Source organism: Montipora capricornis, chromosome 14 (genome assembly GCF_036669925.1).
Source record: "Montipora capricornis isolate CH-2021 chromosome 14, ASM3666992v2, whole genome shotgun sequence".
Taxonomy (NCBI): domain Eukaryota; kingdom Metazoa; phylum Cnidaria; class Anthozoa; order Scleractinia; family Acroporidae; genus Montipora; species Montipora capricornis.
In genome coordinates this window covers 8,902,193-8,912,192 of record NC_090896.1, presented here as the reverse complement: position 1 = coordinate 8,912,192, position 10,000 = coordinate 8,902,193, and the positions used below count along the sequence as shown (strand labels likewise).

The 10,000-nt window shown below is 40.6% G+C and overlaps 1 pseudogene; it reads right to left on the bottom strand.

The window, feature by feature from the left end:
- Window positions 1–158: 158 nt before the first annotated feature.
- Window positions 159–10,000, bottom strand: part of LOC138032845 (tetratricopeptide repeat protein 38-like) — a 20,197-nt pseudogene continuing 10,355 nt past the window's right edge.

Sequence of the window (10,000 nt, the reverse complement as noted above, 5' to 3'; positions counted from 1 at the left end):
ATATTTGTTCCATAGTTTATTCTAGTCTTTGGACATGCAGATTAAAAGAAGCAATATCACTAGGTTTTTTTAAAATGGCAATACTGATGACCCAATGGCTGGGGGTCTATTTTTATGAGGGGGAAAACATTCACATCTTAGCTACCACCCCTGGAAGATATATGTATCACCACTCCTATTTTTATTCTTCTTGAAACATTTGCTTGTGCTCATTCATTCCATTTCTATTAACCAATCAGAAGTGAGTGTTTTTTCAATGAACATTACATAGTTGCACATTTCATTCTCAGTTAATTTTTGAGCATTAAAATCACAGTGAAATCTCTCACCTTAATGTCACTAGCCTCAAAATTGACATTCCTACTAATTTCATCAAGCTCTTTCCATAGGCCACTTCGGAAAATACCATAATACTCTTTGTTTTTCCCCGTCAAATTTTGCATAAGCATTGTTTTCAGTTTCTCTTGGGACTGTCTTACAATGGTCCCAAGAGAAAACAAAAATAATGCCTATGCAAAATTTGAAGGGACAACCAATGACCAGAACCAGGTTGCTGACCAGAGGTTTTCGTTAAAACAATGGTTTGCTGGGGGTGCTCAGTCTCGCGGGCTCTGAAAACCTGGTTGTGCTCATTGTTATTTAAGGTTTTTGCTACTTGTGGCCTCCTTTTTTGTACCACGACCATTTTTTTATGATTGACACGGTCATGCACAGGGCACATTGATTTCATTTTACCTTGTCAATGTGTTGTCGCACGATTCGAAACGAGTTTGGGCTTATGGTGGTGATTCCTTTTGGCCCGATAGGGTTAAGACATAAGAATAAAATTATAAAAAAAAATAAAATGTAAAAACAGAAATAATACAATATTTTTCGGATACTCAAATGAAACACCTTACAAAACAAATTTCTCTAGGTTGCCTTAAAAGAGGCTGTGTCAAGGCAGTGCAGTTGATTTTGTGTAGTTTTACCAATTATTCGCCCCTACTCGCTATGCAACTTAACGCTAACCCAAGAGTAACCTTTAAAGAACACAAATCAAAGCTTCGAGACCAAGATATGTCCGTCAAACATACATAATTTAAGTAATCAACAACAGAGATAAACTTTGAAAACCTGTTACGCTGAACAGTTTTTCACAAATCCCAATTTCAATCCATGGGAATATTCTTTAATTTGCCGTATTTGCTGTTTTATTCAAACCTTGCTTCAATGATTTCAAAAGTTATTTTTACGTTTTGCCTGATTTGGTTAACAGTCCCCAGTCATTGAATTTGGTTAATTTTCGAGACACAGCCCCTTTCACCCTCTGACCTCTAACAGCTCCACCCCCCCCCCCCCCCCTTCTCCCCCCATTAACGAGTGACGAGTGAAATCGTCTGCCGTTAGACAGAGTAAAATCTATCAAGTCTCACCAAGAGTGAATTAGATAAGAGTGTTGATCTATCAGCTTGCGGCCTTGCCCCAGCACAGTCACAAATGTATATATTTTTAGATACACTTTGCGCGCGAAAAAAACAAAGGGCCGCCAATTTTAACCAATCAGAAGAAGCCATGTCACTCGTGACTGCTTCTGCCATGTTATTTCAGGGACATGATTACTGCTTTTCGCGGGAATGGGCATTCTAAAAATAGACTCATTTGTGACTGTGCTGGTGAGCCCACCCATGCCATAATAACACTCTTATCTAATTCACTCTTGGTCTCACTCCCAGGCATCAATAGGTTGACCCATTGAATCCTGAATGGACGAAGGCGACCACGTCGGAGTTTCCGATCTGAGCACGTGCACTTTGGAAATTTCGGCCTCCAAACTTTGTAAGCATGCTCAGTGCGGAAAACTCGTACTGGTAGTTGTTCTTGTCCTCCGGTCTAATCTAAAGGTCCCTAATGTCTAAAGGAAGCGAAATTGCCCATTCTAATCCACTTGAAGCGCAAGAGCTTTGGCCATCAATCGGTCTGTCATGGGAGACTTCTGTTTTTTTGCTTTTCGTTCTGCAAGGAGACACCTAAAATACAGCCACTTGTTAGAAGCAGCGCAGAAAATGACTTTTTCAGCTAAAGTTATATTAATTCTTACCCTTCATAGGCCAGAGAAGAGGGGGAGAGAAAAGAAAGAAGGGAGGGGAGAGTGGCAGACGTAAATTCACAAGTGACGCGATTTCTACAATGTAAAGCTCGCCTGTCTTTGTTGGTTTTTCTGGGGGAATTAAAGTTTTTCCACTCCCTCATTTGATTTGCAGTCTTACCAATGTACGTTTAGTTTGCGTTCACTGAAATTTCCGTCTAATGTAAACCACTCGTTCATTTTTATTTTCACTCAGAACACACGTTTTTGATGCGTGATTTCTACAGAGTCATTTAACAAGCGGCGTCCGCATTGAGCAGTATTTCAAAAGGAGGTCAACCAAGCCTCGCTTCCACTCAGGGGCACGGTCACTAAGCAACTAATTTAAAGAGGAATAATTTGTAAAATGCGATGTACCTGACAAAGTGATGGTCTTGTTTTCGAGGTGACTGTAAAGATGCGTTAATCAAAAACAACTCAAAGACATCACGCTGAAGAAGAAAACCGAATGAGAATGTGTTAAAGAGGCAATGCTTGAAATTGTAATTCATGCGCTGTCCCGAGTTTTGCATATTTTACCACTGAGACCCGGAAAGGTATAAGTGCTTTACACAGAGTTTCCTTTTCTCCATATTCTTCAACTGTTGCGCGAGGAATCAACAGCAAGTAGAAAATTAGTATGGGTAATCAAATGGTGACGAGTGAAATTAGGGAATAATTTCACGCGCGTTTTGTCCAAAATCAAATAATTTGCCGCGCCATTTTGGCACTGTAGGAAAAGTTACTATGGCAACATTGTAATTTTAAAAGTGGAATTAGAAATAAACGTTGGCATTTGGCGCGCCCAAATTTAAGGAGTAATTTGTCACCCATGTTATTATAGCTACAAGTTCATGTCCCTTCATACCAGGAACATTAATTTTCAGGTGAGGTTTTTGTGATGAGGACACTTCATGATGTCATCATCATCAATCATCAACTTCATCGTCATCGTCATCGTCATCGGCCTCACATGCAGCTGCTTACTGAGTGCCGTCACTCATGCTGCACTCACCTGGGCTCTGCTTCCACCCACAAGATCTAGCTTGTATCGGATGGGCTTCAATATATCTACAGCTTTGTCAAAGTTCCCCTGCAAGTAGAAAGCGCAGGAATTGTACTTATACACGTAAGGCCGCATAGGAAGGGCCCATTGGGGGAGGAGTTCCACTCTAAAATCTGTCGTGCTGTTGTCTAAACCGAGAGTGTCTAATCGGCGTGGGTGGGTGCGTCGTGAGTCGTGTGTCGTGGGTCATGGATTGTGGGTCATGGGTCCGAGATTCTCCATGTATACACGTCATGTATACATACTTTTAACCCGCACACTAACCCTAGCCCAAGTGTGTATGTATGTAGGAATTTTACTGTTTAAACCAATAAGAAGTTCAGGACGTAAAATAATACACCTTTTTCCAAAATGGCCGCCATTTAGATATTATTTTGCTTTTATTCAAATTAGACCTTGATGCCTCGTTCAAGGAAAAATATACTTTCGAATTTTAAGCTTAAGAAATAGGCATCAAGGGCTAATTTGAATAATAACAAAAAAAATATTTAAATGGCGGCCATTTTGGAAAAAGGTGTATTATTTTACGTCCTGATCTTCTTATTGGTTTAAACAGTAAAATTCCTACATACATACACACTTGGTTGACTGGCACCCCGTAGGGGCTTTTCAGGGTCTGTCAACGGAAACACAATCAACGCAACGACAACAGAGAACAAGTACAATAGGCCATTTCCGAGTTCATGTCTGCCTCCTCTTCAAAGCGAGTCTAAGTGCGAAGTTTTTCTTATGAAAATTAGTTTTCATTCAAATGTAAAGTAGAGCTAATTACCATCACTAAAACTTCGCACTTTCACTCGCTTTGAAGAGGAGGCAAACATGAACTCGGAAATGGCCTATTACTCAGCAAGACAGTTGGCTATTTACAAGTGCAACCGAGAAGTTGAACCAGGGACTACAAGGGACTACCAGGTCCTAAATTCAACGAGCGGTCTTGAAACCAGGATCTCCGGATCTCGAGGCCTATCCACTGGTTCGCACTGCCTCCCTTCCTACAACCCTTTTGTGGTAATATATATTTTCGATTAATCTAACACAGAACTCTAACAAAAAACGCCGGGAAATTGTTAGCCTTTTTGGTAACTTAGAATAGACCCTTTTACAGTTGTAGCTAAGTTACCTGGCCTAAGAATGGAAGCGAGGCTGCTGGTGACCCAACCTTCGTGCTTTTGTAATATCAATATGGACTAATTAGAATTACAACAGCACAATTTACATGATAAAAGCACTGAGGTCTGTATCAATGCAAGGTCACCGGCAGCCTCGCAGCCATTCATAGGCTAGGTCGCTGAGCAAACAACTGTAAAATGGCCCATTGAATGAGAGTTCCTACCACAAAAGAAACCTGCCTCAGGAATAGGGCTAAAGTACCCTATTTTCCGAAAACCAGCAATCTATAGGGGAATCTTTGCTGACGTCATTGTTTGCATTTTATCTCATTAACATACGAGTTCGCTCCCAGACCCTCTCAGTCGGCATCACGCTATCTGCAAATTGACTTCAAAATGTAGAAGACCTTGTTAAACGTAGTTAAATCTCCAATTTAAGTGAGTTATTAGGCATCAAAAAGTGGCAAATTCTTGGGTGGCTACAAAGAGCGGCTACAGATCCACAAAGGCGTTACAGATAGATAGATAGATAGATAGATAAATCGTTTATTAAAAGAACAACTCGCAGTCGTGAGACTGAATTACGTGTACAATATAAAACATAAGATAAAAAACTAAAATAAAAAAATCTAAATATAAAAATATGCATAAAGCTAATAAACCATTCATTCATTCACAATACAAGGATAGATTAAGCTTCTTCCTTTTGGCAAGTTAATTCAGTATAGTATCTATCAGCATAGCTAAAAATGAAAGAATTTCTGGTACGATTGGTCTTAAGGTTTGGTAACTGAAAACACCTTTTCTTTTACAGACCACATTCTTTGTAAATTTTCGAATTTCAAAGTATCATTGCTTAGAGATTATCTGGAATATCGAGTTCAAATTATCAGAGAGAGCTCATTATGCGGTGCACTTTCAATATTCAGTACTTTATTCTGGGCTCCTTGATAAGAAAACTATGGGGCAGAACATGTAAACGAAGATTCCCCTACAGTTTACATATGAAAATGAAACCATACCTGAGTTGGATAAAGTAATTTCCTCAGAACAATTTAAAATGTTATAGATTTTTCCTTTTTCTTATTAAAAATCCAAATCAATATCTAAACAGATTCGTGTTAGCAAGTTACCTTATCGGCCTCCACAAACGCTTCGCAGACAGGGACACCAACTTCACGCGTGATCTCACAGTTGATGCCTGACCCATCTCTGGAAAGAAAGAAATGAATGTGATTAAAGAGCCTCGAAAGGCTAAAGCGACCACTCCAGAGGCGTCAATATTTTAAGAAAGTAAGATGAACAAACTATTGGTTGGAAATAGGAAAAGCCGACTTCTCACAGCTGCATCGGTGTGGATAATGATCAAAAAACGGTGTTGAAACGGAGAAAGGGAATTTCCAAGTGGAAAGATAAAACAGACTGGGCAAACCGCCTGCATCACTTACAGAATACGAAAAACATGAAAAGGTATAACGACCCCACTCAACACAAAGGAACTAAACAGCTGAGCAGGGAGTGAAATAAGGGGTATGAAAAAAAAAAATTGTGTTCCCTTTTCTTTCCATTCTTCCCTGCGCTAGTAGGGTTACGTCTAGACGCGACTGGAGAAAAGTGGGGGTGGGTTAATCGGCTCTGAAGTGGGGACGCAGTCTACAGCGTACCTGACCAGGAACCCATGACCCGGCGTTTTCACAGACCGGTTTATTTTTAGATTAAATTTCCCGCGAATGAGACTCCCACAGGAGCCCGATGACTAATTACAAGAAATTAAGCTGACGTCATAGGTTCACCGAACCGGAACTGCCTTTGTTTTTTCCAGAAAAGATAGTCTAAAAATACATCGGTCTGTAAAAATGCCGTTACACAGGCCCAGTATGGGAGCTGTAGGCTCCGGGTCATGGGTTCCTGACCTGACGTAGTCCCTGAGAGATTTCAATATCTTCATCGTCATTTCTTCATCCTTTGCCCCCACTGCACTCATAACCATATGAGTATCATAGAACACCTGCAGAACAAAGTCACAGAGTAAACAACAGTTGGGTATTGCACCAGGCACGCATGCGCGTATGGTGTAATGCCGTGCAAATCACATAGGCTGTGCCAAAGTGGATTGTCGTCTCTTAATCGGAACGATACTAAGTGGGGAGTTTTGGTGATGATGAAAACCATTGAAAAATCGTTTTTTCCCTACATCATCTGCTTGTGGATGCTACCGAAAACCCACTTGACCGTACCTTCTTGGGCAAATAAGGGTTGAAACCAATAAAGGTTTGCTGCATTTTCGCGTAGACCATGATTTTTGATTTTGAAAACCCTTCAGATGGACGTCCCGCGAAAACAACACGCACTTATTAGAAAGATTAAGCATCGAGTGTACGTAAGACGGCAAACTGCTGCTTGTCATATCTGGATGTCATTCTGTAATTCTGACTAGTGCAAAGGCCTAGTGCAAGGGACTGACTAGTGGCCTAGTGCAAGGGAAATGAGTTTGATTTGCATAAGAATACGCAACTCATTTCCATTTGAATGGTTGTGCACCAGGACTCGCTTTGAAACTGAGGCATGCAGCAACTCGTCGGGACTCGCCTCTCTCTTTTGAACAGTTACTCGATACTTGCTGCTAACGCACAAGAAATGAGCTCAAAGCACTTTCTTCCATTTTTGGCAAAACGCATATTTTCTTCCGACGCCTACCGTAAACGTGATGCTTAATATCTTTATTGACTGAGTGGAACGACTGGATGAAAAAATAATTGACTCAAATTTACGGCATACGGGTCAAAGGATATGGAGTCGCTCCCACAGGTTGACCTGGAACTCCATGCCATGTCCTTTTGACCGAGAGCAGAATACCTTCCTGATGTACCCGACCTGACTCAGTCAATAAGTGTTTTATCACATGCCCTTTACACTCTTTACAAGCACTCAAAATCGAAGATGCAGTTTTTATAAACAAGACTTACGAATTTTCACAATTTTTTTATTGCATATGTTGTATCTACTTTTCGTTTGGTTGTTAAATAAAATTAGTTGGATAGACGAGACTAAAGCGCTTTCCATTTGACAGAACTGACCGGCCACATCAGGCATTTGGAAGGACTAATTTTACACCGCCTTAAAATTAACACTCTTCGCGGATGATATACAATCCTCCGGAAAAATACGAGGGATTATCATGCAAGTGTTCCTTCAAATTGTTGCATTTTCTTTGCAAACTGACGGGTCTTGCCGGCCATTTCTGACAAAAGGAAAGCACCCTAAATCTCTAATCTAAGATCCTATACTTGTGTATAACAGGTAATTAGCGATTGGTCCTAAACTGACTGGCGTATCAAGCTGTCTGTAGTCAACCTCTTTCGGAAAAGCCCTGGGGACGAGTTGGTCTGGAGTTACACTGATCTGTGGAAAGTCATGCCAAAATGATGTCTTTATCCGTGACTATACTCACCAAACCGTGACTATCTACATGGCCTTCCCACCAACGACTAAGCTGCTGCCATCTGTCACCAACATCCACGCCTACGTGACAAAGAAGTGAGGTAGAGATGTCGTAAAGGGAACAAGAAACCGCGTCCAAACGAAGTACCACTTTCACATATACGCTCCGGAGAATCAATCCTATAGATCCGGATTCAGAACACAGTACAATCCAGAGCATATTTTTTGGGTGTGGATTCTCTCTACTGTGACTCAGTTCTGAGATTAGAGATAGAGTTACGGCTATGGCGACGAAAACGTCACTTCAAAATGTAAGTTTGAGCTTCTTTTATGTATTTCATGATTATCCCATCTTGTTTATATTACACAAGATGGGCGAGTGAGACTAGAAGATTCACTGCAGTTTGTCCACGTTGTCGTCAAAACCTTAAATTTGGTCGTTTCACGTAATAGTCTTGACGAGTACGGCAGATAATATTAATTGTTCAAAAAAGCATGCCGCACGTGCAGCACGATCTTTTTGGTTCTTTTAACCAATAATATTACTGCTTTTTGGCGTTGTCTTTGCCGTAGCCATCGTCGTTTCTTAAAATCCCTAATATCGCGAAGACGAGAAAATCCACTTTAAGATTCAAAATGTCATCCATATCCATCCTGTAGCCAAGTTCGAAGGCCGCCTGCGTGTTCCTCTAGTTCAATTCAACAGGCAGCATACGTCCCTCTAAAGCGCACGATCATTGAGAGCAGCATCGGGGCAGGAATCAGTGTGTACTTTGGAGGGGGGAGGGAGGGGGCGGGAGAATGGCGAGGGAAGAGGTAGTTTCCTCCTCAGCTCACCTTCAAACTTTAACCTACTCATGAGAGATGCCCCATCAGATAATGGAAAGAGGTTATCTGAGCTACATCTTGGTAAAATCTGTAAATCGAGACAAATTAAAAATTATCGTAAACTTCATGAAGTAAATGACAAAAGGTGTTGGTAAGAATTCTTTCAAATAATGCGTCACTACGAAAGAGAGAAATTTATATCTATTTGAACTGCAGAAAATGTAATTCCTGACGGTTGAATGATTGAACGAAACAGTCGAAAATGACAGCGGTTGTCAGTATTTTGGGTGAACGTCAATCAAATGTATCCACGACAATAGTCGTTTCACTTGGCGACAGTTCAATTCGTCATGGAAACATTTGATTGACGTCCACCCAAAATTTAGTTCCGAAAAATGAGAAAAAGTCGTTGAGGGGTACGTGTGACTGGTTACCTTTGTAACATTCTGACGGCAGGTTAGAAAGGCTCCTAGAGTATCATGTGAGTTGTTGTTTAGGGTATTAAGGATTTTTTCGGGGGAGACTTTGGTCATCCTGGTCGGTCAGTGTCCCTGTTCGCTCGCTTCTATTCTTAGTTCGAACAATTTTTTTAAAATGATTTACCAGTTCATATTGTGAATGCCGTTTAGTTGTTCCCTTACGTCGGGCGCTTGGGCTGCTGCATTAGATGAGGAATGCGTTACCACATTTTTTCACACTTCTAAAGGGATCCATATATTTCTTTGCTGGCTGGTTATGAGAATTTCGTATTATATCAGGATAATATCTCCTAGCTGATAATAATCTTTGTTCTCAATACCTGTCTACCTGATAGAAAGATGAGATTGTTAGGAGAATTTACATTCTGATCACGCTTGGGAGTCAAAGGTTTTAGTAAAACCATTCAACTGAACCCTTAATTATAATTTACAAGAACAACTTCTCCGTGGTTCTGCTAATAACATTGTACAAGGCGATTCGAACTCTTTGAGTGTACGGATAAAGTTTTAAGACGTAACAAATCAAATAAAAGCTATTTCGTGGTACTTTCTTGTGGAAAGAGGATGAAACTTCACAGATTCACATATCCAATTAGCTCTGCAGGAACCCCAAAGAATGAAAAAATACTATAAAAACTTTACCGCAGAATAAAGCTTACCTGCGTATCCAAAATATTCAGCGCTCCTTCGTACTCTCCCTAAACATAAAACTTCGAGACATTACTCAAGTCCAGCCCGAGTCCAAAAAAAAACAATACGGCCTTTTACAGGAACTGTCAGAATGCCTTGATGAACTGATTTGACTTACGCATGTGCCGAAGTAACTGTGTGATTGTTTCAACTGAGATTTTAGGAGACACAAAAGAAAATTAATTTACCATGCAGTAGAAACTAGATGTAACGAAGTGCCGACAGACCGGCGATTACGTTTCGTTATAGTATCAGTGGATCGCCGTATCGAGGTCGGATT